Below are 17,891 nucleotides of genomic sequence, written 5' to 3' on the forward strand. Positions count from 1 at the left end.
CATTTGCAGGCCTCCATAGGAACCAGAGCTCTCATAGGTTTCTTTAGAGAGACCCAGCGCATCGGGGTGAACAAACATAATGCCAAGATCACCACACATGGAGCCGTTTCATACACAGAAATGCATGCTTCTTGGTTTTCAGCCCTCAGATGCCTTAGTCACATTTAACCAAGGCATCTGAGGGGTTAAATTTCTGCAATTGGCTTTATTGCTGATTGCATATGTGACAAACTGCCATTTGCCACTGGGCATTGTAGAAAACTTATGGCTAGCCTCCTGCCCTATGACTATGGCCCCGGGACATATTACCCTTCAAGAACTGTGTAACAGAACTATGCCGCATGTCTGGACTGTTAATAGGACCGAACGCGGTTGGAATTTGTGACAGACCCATCCGTATCGATTAAAAAATGGCACCCAGATAGCTAATTTTATTGTATTTGTGTACTCTGAGCGGCATTCCCCTAATGATATGCCCTCAGACTTGAGCTATCTGGGAATAGGTTAAATGTCTGTGTTTGCTGGGAGGGTGTGACATTGTGTGTTTGGGTGGGGATTCCTTTCCTGTTGTTCCCACATGTGTTTTGTTGATTTCCCTTTGTCCTGAGAGATAATTGAATTGCTCTTCGGGTGTCTCCAGGGCAGAGAGGAGGAAACCATGATTCATTGTGGGGATGTGTTGTGTCTGTATATCCTGAGTGCTACGTATCTGTCCTGTGTCACAGTCCTCCTTCTGGTCCCCTAGGGGCATGTACACCAGATGGGGACCTGCATAAATACGGGCGGGTCGACCTCAATAAAGTGTTCAAGTTCTTCTTGATCCCTCAAAACGTAGCCTTGTCTCGTTATTGGAGGGAATTGCTGTATCACGCTGGGGATTGCTATGCTCTGCATATTCCCTGGAGCTTTAATCTCTTTCTTCTTGTCCCTGATACCCTCTCTTGGAGGAGAGATCTGTCCCACACGGTCCTGAATGCTGGAGGTTCATTCAGGGTGGAAGGAAGACGCGGCTCCAGTTAAGCTACGGCGGTTGTGGAGTCTGCGGTGGTTGTGGTGTCCAGTGCGGTGCTTGTGGTCCTCGGCGCAAGCTAGGAAGCGTCCATTAACGGAAGCGGATCCGTTACAGCATACATTTGCTTTGGGTCTTCAGTTTAAAACACCAGAAATTTGATGGTTATGGCACCCGCTGCGCTCGTGAGTGGACGCCATATTTAAAATGACAACTTCCCCCGTACATGTATGGCACTGGTCTTCAAATGGTTAAATACAGAGGCACAATTAAATGTCCCTTCCCTTTTACAAACACCCTCCACACTGGTATTGACAATTTACAATGGTAAAAACGCAGTGTTTGCTGTAAAATGTGTTTGCTGTGACTACACAGTGTCTTTGTCATAAGGGTGTCATGACCTATCGCTGACCCTGTTGTGCCTGGGGTCAGAAGGTCGCAGCGGGTGGCTACTCACTCAGTTTCAAAAGATCGCTCCATGACCTAGTGGTGGGAATGGATTCTGGTCCAGGTTTTCCTGCTTAGGTTTGCAGTCCTTTTTGTCCCAGTTAGGAATCTGTAGCTTTTCCTTTCAGCTGTTCTCTGTCAGCCACTCCCAGCTACTATATATTCTCCCTTTCTGCTTCACTTGTTGCCAGATATAGACCTTCCTTCCAGACCTTCTTTTCTGACCTCTGGTGGAGTTGGAATTGCTCTGGAGGTATTGGAACTAGAGCTGTTGGATCTCCAGTTCATTCCTGTTGTTGTCTCCCTTTGGGGATTGTTTGTGGTGTTTGAGTTGTTTGTCCTTTCCCTGTTGTTACCCTAGGTGTCAGTGGTGAGGACTAGTGCTCCCACCACCCTATTCACTACCTAGAGCTTATTTCAGGGTAAGCCAGGTGTAATGACCGGCGTCACGCAAAGGGAGGGAAATAGGAAGGCCCTGTCCAAGGGAGAGGGAAAGATGGTGACCCCTGACTCACCTTGCGGCTGGCACCTGACTGCCCTGACGTCTCTAGACGGGTTCCTCACCCGTACGCCGATCACGTGCCTAAACCCTGGCTTTCCATAAGATGAGCCCTATGTAGTGAACGGGGCGGTGGGATCACTAGTCCGCACCACTGACACTAAGAGGAAAACACCAAGGAGAGGACAGACAATACAGACAAACATATAATCCCAGGTGGGCGACAACAGCAGACCACCAAGGCCCAACAGGGATACGGAGGGTAACATTCTGGAACAACAACCAGGGAACACAGCTACACAGCTCCAGTGGGTCAGTATAGAAGTCCAGGCAGGAAGCTCTATATCTGGCAACCAGAGAAGTGAGAGATGGGAATATAAGGAGGTTGGGATTGCTGGACAAGAAACAGCTGAGGAGGAGAAGCTACGGATCCCTGAGTGAGCCAAAAAGGATTGCAAGGCAAACCCAGAAAGCTACCATTAATAAACAGCACTGTCTTTAGACATAGAGTGCGCAGCCACCCGCTGCGACTTCCTGGCCCTGGGTATAAGAATGTCAGAGCAGCCAGGTGCCAGTGCTTTGCGAGTTAGGGGTCACCACTCCTCCCTCTCCCTAGTGAAAGGGTACTCTCCTTTCCTCCCATCTGCGCCATACGTCTGCCATATCAGACGTGATAGTCTTGAAGTAATGCAACACGTTGACTAAAAGGAGTATATTAATGACATTATTGCAGTAAACCTGTTCACTAACATCGGTGTAGTAATACACTGTTTGCAGTAGAGTGCATTTGCTTCGACTATTCGGTATCTTGAAGTAATCCAACACATTATCTAAAATGGGTATAGTAAATGCATTTTTTGCAGTTAAACGCCTTCACTAAAATGGGTGTTGAAATTCAGTGTTTGCAGTAAAATGTGTTTGCTGTGGCTACATGGTGTATTGATAACTAAAATAGGTATGCTAATGACATTATTGTAGTAAACCGCCTTCACTCACACAGGTGTAGTAATGCAGATTTTACAGTAAAATGCATTTGCTGTGTCTACACAGTGTCTTAATACAACACGTTCACTAAAATGGGCATATTAATGGCATTGTTGCAGTAAAATTCCAAACCAAAAAAACAACGTTTGTAAAATCAGTTTTGAATACCTTGAGGGGTGTAGTTTCTAGAATAGGGTCATTTTTGGGTGGTTTCTATTATGTAAGCCTCACAAAGTGACTTCAGACCTTGACTGGTCCTTAAAGAGGACCTTTGACCTGGAAAAACATTGTGAACGAAGTATGCTGACATGGCGCCGCTCCGTTCTCCCGTTATGCCCTCCGGTATCTTCTCTCACTAAGTTATAGTAGGCGGTGTCTGCCCTTGTCCTGTGGGCGTCTCCTTCTCCTAGGCTGCAGCGCTGGCCAATCGCAGCGCACAGCTCACAGCCTGGGAGTTTTTTTTCTCCCAGGCTGTTAGCTGTGTGCTGCGATTGGCCAGCGCTTCTCTAATTAGTGCTATCTTGCCTGTACTGTCAGTTTAGGTGGACAGCCATGTCTTGCTAGGTTTGCAGTTGTGCCATACTTCTTTTTTTTTATTTTCGGATGATGGATTGAACAATGCTCTGTAAGATGTTCAGAGCTTGGGACATATATTTTTTTACACTTCTCCACAAATATATATATATATATATATATATATATATACAGTACAGACCAAAAGTTTGGACACACGTTCTCATTCAAAGAGTTTTCTTTATTTTCATGACTATGAAGGCATCAAAACTATGAATTAACACATGTGGAATTATATACATAACCAACAAGTGTGAAACAACTGAAAATATGTAATATTCTAGGTTCTTCAAAGTAGCCACCTTTTGCTTTGATACTGCTTTGCACACTCTTGGCATTCTCTTGATGAGCTTCAAGAGGTAGTCCCCTGAAATGGTCTTCCAACAGTCTTGAAGGAGTTCCCAATGATGCTTAGCACTTGTTGGCCCTTTTGCCTTCACTCTGCGGTCCAGCTCACCCCAAACCATCTCGATTGGGTTCAGGTCCGGTGACTGTGGAGGCCAGGTCATCTGGCGCAGCACCCCATCACTCTCCTTCATGGTCAAATAGCCCTTACTTTCAAAGTTTTCCCAAGTTTTCGGCTGACTGACTGACCTTCATTTTTTAAAGTAATGATGGCCACTCGTTTTTCTTTACTTAGCTGCTTTTTTCTTGCCATAATACAAATTCTAACAGTCTATTCAGTAGGACTATCAGCTGTGTATCCACCTGACTTCTCCTCAACGCAACTGATGGTCCCAACCCCATTTATAAGGCAAGAAATCCCACTTATTAAACCTGACAGGGCACACCTGTGAAGTGAAAACCCTTTCAGGGGACTACCTCTTGAAGCTCATCAAGAGAATGCCAAGAGTGTGCAAAGCAGTAATCAAAGCAAAAGGTGGCTACGTTGAAGAACCTAGAATATGACATATTTTCAGTTGTTTCACACTTGTTTGTTATGTATATAATTCCACATGTGTTAATTCATAGTTTTGATGCCTTCAGTGTGAATCTACAATTTTCATAGTCATGAAAATAAATAAAACTCTTTGAATGAGAATGTGTGTCCAAACTTTTGGTCTGTACTGTATATACAGTGGATATAAAAAGTCTACACACCTCTTTTAAAATGCCAGGTTTCCGTGATGTAAAACAATTAGACAAAGATAAATCATTTCAGAACTTTTTCCACCTTTAATGTGACCTATAAACTGTACCACTCAATTGAAAAACAAACTGAAATATTTTAGGTGGAGGGAAGAAAAAAAACAACCTAAAATAATGTGGTTGCATAAGTGTGCACACCCTCTTATAACTGGGGATGTAGCTGTGTTCAGAATTAAGCAATCACATTCAAAATCATGTTAAATAGGAGTCAGCATACACCTCCCATCATTTAAAGTGCCTCTGATTAACCCCAAATAAAGTTCAGCTGCTCTAGTTGGTCTTTCCTGAAATTTTCTTAGTTGCATCCCACAGCAAAAGCCATGGTCCACAGAGAGCTTCCTAAGTATCAGAGGGATCTCATTGTTAAAAGGTATCAGTCAGGAGAAGGGTACAAAAGAATTTCCAAGGCATTAGATATACCATGGAACACAGTGAAGACATCATCAAGTGGAGAAAATATGGCACAACAGTGACATTACCAAGCACTGGACGTCCCTCCAAAATTGATGAAAAGACGAGAAGAAAACTGGTCTGGGAGGCTACCAAGAGGCCTACAGCAACATTAAAGGAGCTGCAGGAATATCTGGCAAGTACTGGCTGTGTGGTACATGTGACAACCATCTCCCGTATTCTTCATATGTCTGGGCTATGGGGTAGAGTGGCAAGATGAAAGCCTTTTCTTATGAAGAAAAACATCCAAGCAAGGCTACATTTTGCAAAAACACATCTGAGGTCTCCCAAAAGCATGTGGGAAAAGGGTGTTATGGTCTCATGAAACCAAGGTTGAACTTTTTGGCCATAATTCCAAAAGATATGTTTGGCACAAAAACAACACTGCACATCACCAAAAGAACACCATACCCACAGTGAAGCATGGTGGTGGCAGCATCATGCTTTGGGGCTGTTTTTCTTCAGCTGGAACTGGGGCCTTAGTTAAGCTAGAGGGAATTAACAGTTCCAAATACCAGTTAATATTGGCACAAAACCTTCAGGTTTCTGCTAGAAAGCTGAAGATGAAGAGGAACTTCATCTTTCAGCATGACAACGACCCAAAGCATACATCCAAATCAACAAAGGAATGGCTTCACCAGAAGAAGATTAAAGTTTTGGAATGGCCCAGCCAGAGCCCAGACCTGAATCCAATTAAAAATCTGTGGAGTGATCTGAAGAGGGCTGTGCACAGGAGATGCCCTCGCAATCTGACAGATTTGGAGTGTTTTTGCAAAGAAAAGTGGGCAAATCTTGCCAAGTCAAAATGTGCCATGCTGATAGACTCATACCCAAAAAGACTGAGTGCTGTAATAAAATCAAAAGGTGCTTCAACAAAGTATTAGTTTAAGGGTGTGCACACTTATGCCACCATATTATTTTATTTTTATATTTTTTCTTCCCTCTACCTAAAAGATTTCAGTTTGTTTTTCAATTGAGTTGTACAGTTTATAGGTCACATTAAAGGTGGATAAAGTTCTGAAATGATTTACCTTTGTATCATTTTTTGACATCACAGAAACCTGACATTTTAACCGGGGTGTGTAGACTTTTATATCCACTGTATATATATATATATATATATATATATATATATATATATATATATATATAGTTGTGTGTGTTTAATATAAAATATCATATAATATTATTAGATTGTATTAAAGGATATATTAATACAATAGTTTACTTCAAGCAGGTCGCAGGATAACATGTAACTTAGACAGCAAGACATTTGGCACCAGGAGTGGTGTGGAGTGGGCTCGGCATGCATGTTGGTACCTGCATTCCTTGGATATAATGGAGGCCATTTTGGCACCAAAGATGACAGAAATTAAAGCAGGCCCAGCATGCAGGTGGAACCTACACTCCCTGAATTGTATGGTAGCCGTCATGGCACATAACAGGTAGAATTTAGTGTTAGGAACCCGTCTTACAGAGATTGCCTTGACGTGCGGCAGACGGGCTCAAATCATTTTGTACAAAATGATTTGCCAAGCATCTCTAATTTATAAGTATAGCACTAGCAATTATTATGCATTTTTGTACTTTATTTGGTTTGCAGAGAGCTTTTGCATTGTATGTTTAGTTTCACAGTGTTGTTTTCCAGCCATAGCAACGTGCCCCTGCGCATTGGGATGTGCTGACTGACCCCCTTTTTCTTTGCAGTTTGTACTGGAGGTGTGGCCGACACTTCGGTAGTGCACTCCTGACCAGCTTGTCTGCCCCATAGGCTGATTTTAATTAGTGTGAGTATATAGCTTAGCCTGCTCTCCCTCATTCACTGGAAGCCATTTGGCACCAGGAGAGGTATAGTATGGACTCTCATTGCAGTCTTTGGTGTCCATTTGGCACCAGGAGTGGTGTGGAGTGGGCTCGGCATGCATGTTGGTACCCCTGCATTCCTTGGCTATAATCGAGGCCATTTTGGCACCAAAGATGACAGAAGTTAAAGCAGGCCCAGCATGCATGTGGAACCTACACTCACTGAATTTTATGGTAGCCGTCATGGCACATAACAGGTAGAATTTAGTGTTAGGAACCCGTCTTACAGAGATCGCCTTGACGTGCGGCAGACGGGCTCAAATAATTTTGTACAAAATGATTTGCCAAGCATCTTTAATTTATAAGTATAGCACTAGCAATTATTATGCATTTTTGTACTTTATTTGGTTTGCAGAGAGCTGTTGCATTGTATGTTTTGTTTTACAGAAAGACATGCTGACTGACTCTGTTTTGCTTTGCCTGCCAATATCCATTACTGTGAGTAGTTCCTGAATTTACATTGCATGCTAATAGACAGTTAGCAGGGTCAAGATGCCACCTCATTAACCTTGTTCAAAAATACATTGGTGACATATGGCTTTGACTTTTTTCACCTGAATGAAATTTGATCACATTTTCATGACAGAGGAGGGTTTATGGAGGGTAAAATTATTTAATCTAGCTTCTCAAGTCTTCGTCATACTGCTAAACAATTAAATATTAACATGCATGTCCTGTGACAATATATATGCTATATATTTTTTAAATAAATCATTCAAGCATATTACGGTACTATTTTATGATGTATAGTGTTTTTCATTGTAGTACAAGATTATAATCTTTGAAGCAAACCACTAGGGATGAGCGATTTATTTATTTTTTTATTCGGTTCTATCTGAATTTTTTTGTGGCGAATCACGTTAAAAAAACGGCTATTTCCTGGTTGCAGAGAGCCTTTATAGTGGTGTAGAACACTGTGCCTTGCAGTAACACACATAGGGAGTCTGCTCTGGTAGTGAAATAATATTGTGAGTCAGTATGACATTCAGATGACAAGTGTCGCTCTTAGAATCACTGCACACTTCACTTATTTGGGCAGTCACGGGGCCAAAACTGACCAAATAGCTCAAGAGTGAACTCAACCTTACAGGTCAATGTTAGCACCAAGAAGAAGGGCACTCCTTTTACACCGTCGTCAGCTGATTCCACATAGATGTCTACAGAACCTGTTCTATTAAACGCTTATACAAGTAGAGCCCTCCGACAGAGTGGAGAGGGTGTCAGCAGTAAGTTTGTGTTGACGTCACTGATTATTTTGCCCTTCCTCTGATCCGTCAGAACAATAACCCCAAAAAAACTGATTTTGTCTGTTGACCATCCGCCTTCACTCGGTCAGCATTTGGTCAGTAATCCATCAGTATTGCTTATGCCCAAAAAATCTAATAAATAAAAAGGAAATAAAAACAACCCAAGAAAGTCTGTGATTTTCTAACTTCACCACACAACTACTAATAAGCCCTTTTTTCCCCCAATAATACACGCCAAAAAGGGCTGTAATTTTCTCACTTCACCACACAACAGCAAATACTTTTTTTGTGTCACTAATACACGCAAAAAAGGGCTTTAGAACATATAACTGCACCGCTAAACGGCAAATATATATTTTATGGATTTCAACCGATTATTGGAAGTACCGATATTATCGGCCGATATTAAGGATTTTGCACATTATCGGTATCGGCGTCTAACCTTGCCAATAATGTGTATAAAGCGAATACTAGTGAGCGCTTATAGAAGCGCTCACTAGTATGCATCGGGTGTCGGGAGCAGGGAAGAAGCAGAGCAAGCGCTTCTGATACTCACCCTCCCTGTCAGATGACAGTGCAGCGCAGGCCGGAGAACACGGGGAGCGCGACACCAGACCCAGAGATGAAGAGGAGCCGCGGCGCAGGAGAGGTGAGGAGTTTTTTTATTTTATTCATCTGAGGTCTGATTGGGGTTATATAAAGTCTGATCTGAGGTCTGATAGGCGTTAATTAAAGTCTGATCTGAGGTCTGATAGGGGATAAATAAAGTCAGTGAGAAGGGGGGGATGCTGTGGAAATTGGCATTTGGCACTAGTATGTTATAAATGTAAATTATAAATTGATTACCAACTAAGGGCTTTATTAATTTATATTTACCGTACATTTATAATATACTAGTGCCAATTGCAAATTTCCACCACCTCAGCGACTACCGACTAATATAATATATATTATAATATATAAAATATCGGTATAAATTATCAGCTATCGGCCTAAAAGTTCACCGATTATCAGTATTTGCTCTAAAAATCTATATCGGTCGATCCCTAATATTTTTTTTTCCACTTATACACTCCACAACAGGCTTTAGAACATATAACTGCACTGCTGAACTGCAAAAATATATATTTTTTCCCTCTAATACACGACACAAAAGGCTTTAAAACATATAACTGCACCGCTGAACAGCAAATATATTTTTCTTTTTTCCACTTATACACTCCACAAAAGGGCTTTAGAACATATAACTGCACTGCTAAATGGCAAATATATTTTTATTTTGCCACTAATTCACAACAAAAAGGGTTTTAGAACAAATAACTGCACCGCTGAACAGCAAATATATTTTTATTTTACCACTATTACATGACAAAAAGGGCTTTAGAACATATAACTGCACTGCTGAATGGCAAATATATTTTACTTTTGCCACTAATACATGACAAAAAGGGCTTTAGAACATATAACTGCACCACTGAAGGGCAAATATACCTTTCTTTTGCCACTAAGACACGACAAAAAGGGCTTTAGAACATATAACTGCACCACTGAACGGCAAATAGGCCTTTATTTTCTTCCACTTATACACGACACAAAAGGCTTTAGAACATATAACTGCACTGCTGAACGGAAAATATATTTTTCTTTTTTCCACTTACCGTATACACTCCACAAAAGGCTTTAGAACATATAACTGCACTGCTGAATGGCAAATATATTTTTCTTTTTTCCTCTTATACATGACACAAAAGGCTTTACAACATATAACTGCACCGCTGAACGGCAAATATATTTTTCTTTTTTCCATTTATACACTCCACAAAAAGGGCTTTAGAACATATAACTGCACCGCTGAACGGCAAATATATTTTACTTTTGCCACTAATACACGCCAAAAATCGATTTAGAACATATAACTGCACCGCTAAACGGCAAATATATTTTTATTTTCCCACTATTACACGACAAAAAGGGCTGTAATTTTCGCACTTCACCACACAATGGCTAATAAGCCCTTTTTTCCCACTAATACAAGCCAAAAAATGCTTTAGAACATATAACTGCACCGCACAAGGGCAAGTAAGACATAGAATTATATCCTTGTAATAAACCGTGTTAATGCCTGTATAAAACGGCACTTGAACTCCAATAACAAGAACAGTTTGCTGGAATTACAGAGCTGTAGAATGGCAATTTGGATCCCTAGTCAGTGCAGCAAGGTGTAATAGGATTGTTCCTATTACCCAGACTGTAACTTCCCCTACTGAACCCTGTTCAACATAAATGCTGTGAAATGATTCCTCCCTATCCTTTCCCTACACCTTGAATACTCATTCCCTGCACTTATAAACGTTTTTTCAGCACTATGAAGTTTTTTTCTAGCACTGTCCCTAGCTCCTGCTGACATCTCTCCCTGCACTAAGTACACTGGAAAATGGCAGAATCCAAGATGGCTGAGGCTATCTATAGGGCTGTGACATCACAGGGCTGGCTGGCTGCTGATTGGCTGCATGCATGGCATTATGGGTGATCCCGCCTTCCCAGAGTTCCTTCTTATCAAGGGGAGAAAAACAGAACTGGATCGCACATCCACAATGCTATGCTTAGATCTAATTGACCTCGCTTCTCAGCGCAATATTAAAGTGTACAGCCCCCTATACTGCATGCTGTACAAGAGGCATTAGTGTACATTTTGATCAAAAGGCATAAGCCCACTCACCACACCAAGGTTACCTCTTTGAGTGGGACCTACTCTGACAAAAAAGGCGCAGCACACTGCAGTGACAAAGCGGCACTGCCCTAGTAGGCGGCAGGACCCAGGAGTCAAACAGCAACCCTGCTGTCCGACAATGCCACCATTATGGCATTATGGGTGATCCCGCCTTCCCAGAGTTCCTTGCACCATGTCCTCACACGTGCAGCAGCCATTTCAGGAAAATATGTGATTTGTTACTGAAAGGAATCCATGTTCTTTATTATGTCAAAACCAATTCTGCTTTTTGCTGAAGTTTCATTTCTATGTTAAGAACTAACTCTGATTGCTTTGGAAATAATTGCTGTAAGGTTTCTATTCTCTGTAACCCTGAATCTTATCTCTTTGGCACTACTCCCGGACAATATTCCTAATATGGAAGTTCCGTTTTTGTTTCTATTTCTCTGACTGTAGAATGAAACGTGTTAATATGATAGGTTAAATACATAACTTACGATGATATGCTAATAAAGAGGGTAAAGCCCCCTCTATATAACCTGTATGCTTTAAAAATAAACCTCAGAGTGTTCATTCAGTACATCACTGTTGTGTCTTTCATTACCTACTGAGTGAAGCGCTCTCCTGACGTCAGAAAGGGACTCAAACCAAGCCGATACTAGAAGTTTGGTGCCAGGGGTACCAAGTGGGACATTGAGATTCCTATCAGTTTGTGGGCTCGTGTCCGGGATCGGGAAGGTTTTCCTTGTGTTCGGTAAGGAAGGCATCTGTTATTGTCCTCTGGCCGATCCGAGAACCATGTCTCGATCTAGTAAGTAGAACCTACAACTTCTAGTATAATTACTGTATCAGGGATACAGGGAACAGACTCCGGGAGTCTGGGGGAGTGACCCGGGGACTCCGGGAGTCCGCCGTGAGGATCACTCAGAGAAAATATAGTGCGCACTAGATAATATTGTCTCGGAGACAAAGACGGAGCTTGGTTTGACTCTTTTTAAAGCTGTTTTAAAGTATAAGATTATTAGAGTTGAGATAAGGATACTGATGTCCGGGTGGTAAGTGTACGGACTGAAGTTCACTATTTGCATAGAGTTTCAAAGACATTGCATTGTTGTTTTACTGTTTTGCGGAGGTCTGCAAATTATATGTTTGATGAAACTCTCTGATATTTTGTGATCAGACCTGAGTCCTTTGCCTAGTTGACAGAATTAATTTCTCTGAGCCTTAAAGGTTCAGTACAGCCAGTCCTAGGAAAGTAGCATCATTAAAATATCAGACGGAATGGGGTCACAAGGGTCTAAAACAAATTATCCCAAACCAGAGACGGGAGAAACATGCAAACTTTATGTTGCACGGTGTAGTCCCACAAATTACTTCCTAGTTAACCCATGGGTGGATAATTTAGCTGGATGGACTGAGTCCATGCAAGCTGCTAGCCCCTTTTCCCAGGGACGGCGATAATAGCCCGTACTACATGGACATGATAAAGGGTCTTTGTCTGGGAGACAAAGAAGCATGGCCACATTTTGACCATGACCCGTCCTAGGATATGGATTACATGATACAAAGGGGTAGGGAATCCTGCAGAGTAAATGATGTTATATGTGTAATATTATTATAGAAGACAAAAAAAATTGTTCAATAATTTTCTTTCCCCAGCAGTGTAATGTGAGAATCCAGCTTTTAACAAGAATTATTATATATGTACAACATTAACTAAGAACACCTGGCATATAAAATGATTTGGGTTTAACAAAATGACTGTATGATTATAACCTGTATATTGTCTTACAGCGACAGACCATCAGCAATTCTGGGTGTGGTGTGGCTATCTGTTTCCAGGAAAGCTGTGTTTGTCTGTGCTGCAAGTTTTGGGATGAAACAAAGACAATTGTGTGATTAGGATGGAAGACAAATGATTCAGTGGAATGTGAATGGGTGTGGCTTTGAGTTGTAGTGGAGTTGAAAGTGTGAAAGAGCCCTAATGGATGCTTATAGCAGTGCTGTGTGTGTAATTCTGTTTTTATGTGTAAGGGCGTGGTTATGAGCTGTTTTGTGAAGATGAGTACATGAAAATGTATATGAAAGTGTATGGAGTACGATATTTGTTTTCATATAATATGCGCATTGAAAATTTTATTTTATTTTTCTTGGAAGTTTTTGGTTTTTATTGGTGCCAACAGCATTGATCAAGCTGTAAAAAATTTTTTATTATTGAAGTCAATGAAAAGTTTTTATGGGCCTTTTGTGTGTTTATGTCTGTATTGTCAGATCTGTTTGTTTCAATGTTTGAAGTTACGTGTTACATGTTAAGTGTTGTGCTTCACATCAGAGCTCTGTCCTCATGGACAGCTGGGAGACTAATGACAGACAGAAGGTGGACCACAGCGTCCGACTAAAAGGGGTGGACTTAGATGACTCAGAGTAGGATTCATGGCAGATAGCAGTGCAACCTCAAGTGTGTTAAGTAAAGATTTGTTCATTAAGCTTGACTTACAAGTGTCAGCCAAAAATCAGGGCATAAGAGCACACTCAGATCTCATTCCAATCTCTACACCAGTGCCACTGATTCTTGCAAACATACAGAACCACCCAGAACTTAACGACATTAACCCTGCATTATGGTCTTCAAATGAATATGACACAGGATTCATAGATTGCACACCTTACAAAGCTACTATAAAACCAGGTGTCATTTCAGTGTTCCAGAAACAATACCTGCTGCCAAAAGAGAAACTCGATGGACTTAGGCCAATGATAAAAGAATTCCTACAAAAAGGGAATCCTGGAAGAGGTGATTTCACCCTACAGCACGCCTGTAAATCCAGTGACAAAGGCAGATGGTACTACCCGCTTTGTACAGGATTTAAGGGCCATCAACAACATCATTGTGCCTAAAGCCCCTGTTGTACCTGACATCACTCAATTACTATCTGCCATTCCAGCAGACGCTGTTTGGTTCAGTGTGATAGATCTGAAAAATGCATTCTTTTCTATCCCAGTTGACAAGAAGACCAGACTAATTTTTGCTTTTTCTTTTGACAGATGTCAACTGACCTGGGGCAGAATGCCCTAGGGATGTGCTGATTCACCTGTAGTGTACAGCATAGTCCTCCAAGCCACGTTAAAACCATGGCACCCCCCCCAAGGTTCCGTGTTGTTGCAATACGTGGATGATTTACTGTTGTGCAGTATGTCAGTGGAGGCCAACATTGAGGATGGTATATCACTGTTACAATGGTTGTTTGAATGTGGACACAAAGTGTCATTAGGGAAAATGCAATGGTGTAAACAGCAAGTTGAATACTTGGGGTTTGTCCTCAAAAGGGGGAAAGGAGGATCAGTCCAGGGAGAGTTCAGTCTGTAGCGGGCTTGGTCACCCCGCTCTCCAAGAAGGAAATGCTATCCTTCCTTGGAATGATAAACTACTGCAGACAATGGATCCCAGACTGTTCCTACTATGACAATATCTTGAGGCAGGCAACACTGCAGGACAAACCTGATTTAATAAGATGGTCTTCAGAAATGTACAATGCATTTGATTATCTGAAATGTTCATTAATGTCAAGTCCAGGATTGGGCCTCCCTGACTACAAACTGCCCTTCCACATGTTTGCACGACAAAATTGTAAAACCATGGCGGGTGTACTGACACAAGAACACGGAGGCAAGTTGCGTCCTTGTGTATTTTTCTCAAAGGTAATGCCCACCCCTGTTCAAGGGATGCCGGCATGTCTGTGTTCTCTTGCAGCCTGTGCTATGATGGTAGAGTTGGCAACTCCTTTCACAATGTGATGTTACACCATTTTTGCACACTACACATGATGTTGTAGGCCTACTCAAGGACATCCACACTCAACACAGCAGGCAGCTGAGCTCATTGCACTCACTAGAGCATGTATTCTACATGCTGGCAGACCTGTCACCATCTATACTGATAGTAGGTACGCACATGGGGTAGTGTGGGACCATGGTATGATTTGACAGAGGAAAGGATTCACGGCAGCAGATGGTAAGGATCATGTCTCACAGGGCAATGCGCTGGCAGATAAGGTGGCGAAATGAGTGGCCAAATGCAACCCCACAGGTCCATGTAACTATTGGGAGATGCCATGTTTGGCACCTCCAACCCCTGAGATGTCACAAATGCTTACTGATCTTCAAAGGTATGCCACTGAACAGGAACAGTAAGACTGGTGTTATCCAGTATTGCAGAAAAATCCTAAGACAGGATTAGTCTGCAAAGAGGGGGTAGGATATAACAGCATTGAGATACTCATGGGAAGGCCTTTCCCCACCCGCCCAACAATAGTGCAGGAAGGAGACCTTGATTTAATAAGGGAAGAAAATGTCACCAAATTGATACAGGTACTTAATAAAACTGAGGAAAAAAGTTGCTTGTAAGTCTCCCTCTCTTCCACAGGAACCCACCCACCCATACAGGGTGGGGGATGAGGTAGTGATCAAAACACTGAAGAAAAAAAAATCCCAAGGTGATTTCGTATATATGGCCCACAGAAAGAAAAATCCCATATATGGCCCACCCACTACCGTGGTCGCAGTAACCAGAACAGCCGTGCTGACTGAACAGTCTCCAACTTGGATCCACGCCACCCGAGTGAAGCTTGTGAGAACAAGAGAGGAGGCAGGAACGGAGGCAGACAGCCTTGGCCTTGAAAAAGGACAAGAGGTACTAACGGGGGCAGACAGCCCTGACCTCCAACAAGGCCCAGAGGTACTAACGGGGGCAGACAGCCCTGACCTCCAACATGATGAGCTCCTCACTCTTTTCTGGGAAATGGTTGAATGTACTGACTAAGATTGCTTCAATAATCTTGTTGATTTTACCAATTAGTAGTAAGGGAGAAGTAGCCGCAACTAGCAAGGGCGGCGTCATCACCTTTTGGTATAATTCATCTAACACTCACGTAGCTACCTACACCTTTTGCCTTTGTGATATATTGAAAACATGTTCATATTATAACTATTGTTCCAACGACTATGTAGAACATGGGTGTCAAACATGCGGCCCGCGGGCCGCATGCGGCCCGCAATGAATATCTTTGCGGCCCGGCAAAGATATTCATTGCTCTGGTTACCTGGAGGCGGGCGGAGATAAAATAAAAAAGTCAGAGGCGGTCCAGGAGCGGTTGAAGGATGGCGGAGCAGTTGGAGGCGGTCCAGGAGAGGATGGAGGCTGGCGGAGGCGGTCCAGGAGAGGATGGAGGTGCGCAGAGGTAAACGTCACGTCCTGATGTGACGTCATCAGGCTCCGCCTGGAGTTCTGACATGCTGCGGACGGCGCAATTGCGGCTATAGACGCAGGGTACCAGATTCACAAGGTAAGAAAAGTACCGTATTTTTCGCCCCATAAGATGCACTTTTTCCCCCCCAAAAGTGGGGGGGAAATGCCCCTGCGTCTTATAGGGCGAATGCTTCAATTTTACAGCGCAGTTTGCGACGCTGCAGCATCGCAGACTGCTATGTATGAGCCGGGAGAGAGGAGGGGCTGGAGTCCGTAACTAGGGGCGGGGCCCGGTGCAGTCACTGTACTCTTACACCGGGCCCCGCCGCTCACCAAAGTATTTATAAACGTGAATCCTTATCCTGTTATTAAGTTGAACTAACGCTGCCCTCTCCCATGTTCCCATGTTCCCCTGTATCCCCATAGCACTTACTTAAGCTTCAATAGCAGGCAGAGCGGACGGCAGCAGTAACGTCACTCACTGACGTCGAGCGCCTGCTCCGCCCACTTTATGAATGAAGCAGGCGGAGCAGACGCGCGACGTCAGTGAGTGACGTTACTGGTGCCGTCCGCTCTGCCTGCTATGGAAGCGTGTTCGTAAGTGCTGTGGGGATACAGGGGAACATGGGAACATGGGAGAGCGCAGCGTTAGTTCAACTTAATAACAGGATAAGGATTCACGTTTATAAATACTTCGGTGAGCAGAGGGCCGGTGTATTGGGAGACACTGTTATGAGGGGGATCTGAGGATGACATATAGCAGTGTCATCCACAGATCCCCCCCATAACAGTTCCATCCACAGATCCCCCCACCTCATAACAATGCCATCCACAGATATCCCACCCCATAGCAGTACCATCCACAGATATCCCACCCCATAACAGTTCCATCCACAGATCCCCCACCTCATAACAATGCCATCCACAGATCCCCCATAACAGCACCATCCACAGATCCCCCACCCCATAACAATGCCATCCACAGATCCCCCCACCCCATAACAATGCCATCCACAGATATCCCACCCCATAGCAGTACCATCCACAGATCCCCATAACAGTGCCATCCACAGATCCCCCATAACAGTGCCATCCACAGATCCCCCATAACAGTGCCATCCACAGATCCCCATAACAGTGCCATCCACAGATCCCCCATAACAGCACCATCCACAGATCCCCCATAACAGCGCCATCCACAGATCCCCCATAACAGTGCCATCCACAGATCCTGCAATCTGAACATATCCCTCACTCAGAACCAAGTATACTCCATAGGAGATGTGTACTGGATCTGTGGAGATTGAAAAATAAGATTGGAAGGTGCCTGGAAAGGTGAATGTGCGCTTGCCAATGCTATAATGAACATGCACATTTTTACTGAATCAGATATTATAGAAAAAGGGGTGCTAAAGATAAACAAAAGAAGCAGCCCCCTTTCAAGTTTTGATCCCCATGTGTATATAGATGCAATAGGTGTTCCAAGAGGGGTCCCAGATGAGTTCAAAGCTAGAGATCAAGTAGCCGCCGGATTTGAATCAATATTTCCCATCATTACTGTGAATAAAAATGTGGATTGGATAAATTACATATACTACAATCAGCAAAGGTTTGTAAACTATACCAGAGATACATTTCTAGGGGTAGCAGAAGAACTACAAGCAGACTCGATCATGACATTCCAGAATCGAATGGTGTTGGATATGATTCTTGCA

This window comes from Bufo bufo, chromosome 4, assembly GCF_905171765.1.
Source record: "Bufo bufo chromosome 4, aBufBuf1.1, whole genome shotgun sequence".
Taxonomy (NCBI): Eukaryota; Metazoa; Chordata; class Amphibia; order Anura; family Bufonidae; genus Bufo; species Bufo bufo.